Source organism: Bidens hawaiensis, unplaced genomic scaffold, assembly GCF_021521415.1.
Source record: "Bidens hawaiensis isolate Kalapana, Puna unplaced genomic scaffold, B.hawaiensis_p1.1 tig00035059_1, whole genome shotgun sequence".
In the NCBI taxonomy this organism is placed as follows: Eukaryota; Viridiplantae; Streptophyta; class Magnoliopsida; order Asterales; family Asteraceae; genus Bidens; species Bidens hawaiensis.
The window spans coordinates 38,053-40,085 of record NW_027505346.1 but is presented as its reverse complement, the minus strand read 5'-3'; the positions used below and the strand labels follow the sequence as shown (position 1 = coordinate 40,085).

Genomic DNA, 2,033 nt, shown 5'->3' with positions numbered 1-2,033 from the left:
AGTTAGTAAGTTCACCCCAGGATATTAATGCCCTTAAGTCCCTAATGCATCACCGGGCCGGCTAAAAAAAACCTGTATCAGCCAGATTTAATAACTAATAAGCACCATCATCTATATGTTGAGCACCAAGTGTGCATGTTCACATAGTTTGGTATACTGGTATGCATCTAACATGAATTCTAAGAACCTATGAATACAAAAAATGTCAAGTGCATTGATCACTAACTGCATAACTTAGGTGGCACCCTAAACATAGGTGAAGAAAGTATGTTGTTGTCTAGCATGCAGCTACTTATTCTAGGAGCTTCTTGCATGTAATTTTCCTGGTTGTTTAATATATTTGGCATTTCAGGAATAAAAAGAAAAAACTATTTGTACCCTACTTAAAGTTAAAGAACAAGCTAGAATCCTAGTTTCTTATTACTTATATGTTCGCTGGTAATAAGAAAAAATAAAATAAAAAATAAAAAAACTTAAATGTCATGTTTTTACTTTTACCAAGTTTCTTGTTATTTTGGTTTGAAAGTGGATTGATGACGTCATTAAGAAAGGAAGTCGCAACGAGAAACCACTTTTCTACGTGCATTATTTTCCATAATAATTCACTAGTTGCAACAAGGTCACAACACGAGATTTATACAAATATCACCTTTAATTAGAGCTACAAGCTTACAAATTTTAAAATTTCTTTGATGGCTATTAACAATAATACAAATGGCCTATTAGCTCAGTTGGTTAGAGCGTCGTGCTAATAACGCGAAGGTCGCAGGTTCGAGACCTGCATGGGCCATTTTTTGTTATCTTTCGAATCTTTTTTAATACGTTTGTTCTAAATGGTAAAATACCCCTTCTATATGGGTTTAAAAGAATTGGACCAATAAGGTAATAAGCAACACTTACCCAAACAATCGAAAGGGCCCAAATCCATTTAAAAAAAAGTTTCTGTCCACACCTTTGTGCAAATTTCCTTTTTCTCTTTTTCGTTCCTAATCGGCGAACCAACAACCGCAACCTTTACCTTCTCGGAAAATCTTCCCCAAACCCTCGATGTGAATTCCGCGCTCTCTGAATAGCATTTCTTTTTTGTTTCTTGCGTGAGCAGCCCAATATCATTTTTCCCATGTAATTCTAGTTAGATCAATAGAAACAACGGACCCTAAGAATTATGTTCGGGCACAATATCAATTCTTTTTTTCCTTGTCTTTATTTGTAGTTGTAGTACTTTGACCCAGAGTCTCCTGTGGCTATGTGCGATCTCAATAAAAAAAGTGTAAAAGGAATTATCATGTTATCACCAGTAGACAAGAATTTCTCCGAAATGTGTTGGGCGATTCATACAAGTATGATTAGTTAACTACTAGTTAACTATATAATTTCATGAAGTCTTTTAAATAAAAATCTACGATAGGTTTATGGCATCGGAGTGTTGAATGCATAAAGTTTACGATCATTTAAAAGATAAATTCACGCTATTATCGCGATCCTCATCAATAAGAACATAACTTTTTTCGTTTTCCACATAATGAAGATGTTTTAGTTACCAATAACCATAATATACTAAATTTACATAAGATATGTAACATATATAACAAGTAACCTTGTGTTGGAGACACCCATTTATTCTCTTCCTCACCAAACATGTTATCTACATCATTATGAAATATCCTTCCGGATCTTCATCAACCACCCAAAATTCTATATAATTTAAAAAAACAAATTTGAAGACTAGTTTAACGGTGTGAATCGGTAAATTGGATTTACTGTTGGTTCAGAAGATACGCCGTCTTTAGTTCTACCGACCTTGATCATACCTAAGTTGTGTCCGGTAGCCGGTAATACCGGTATTACCGTCCGGTTTATACTAGTATCTAAAATAATGCATTTTTCACACTCACTAAGGTGTGTAATGATCTCACATGTTGGGTTTATGGAGGCTTAATTGGGCCCGGGTTAGAAGACATATTTTGTGGCAGATTAATTAAATGAAGACTAGTGGCAGGCCTGACCCATATTATTTGATTACGGCCCATTAT

The 2,033-nt window shown here is 34.7% G+C and overlaps 1 non-coding gene across 1 annotated transcript; it reads left to right on the top strand.

The window, feature by feature from the left end:
* Positions 1-716: 716 nt before the first annotated feature.
* On the top strand, positions 717-790 carry TRNAI-AAU (transfer RNA isoleucine (anticodon AAU)). Its single transcript has one exon. It is a non-coding gene; the product is annotated as a tRNA-Ile (tRNA).
* The last annotated feature ends 1,243 nt before the right edge of the window (positions 791-2,033 follow it).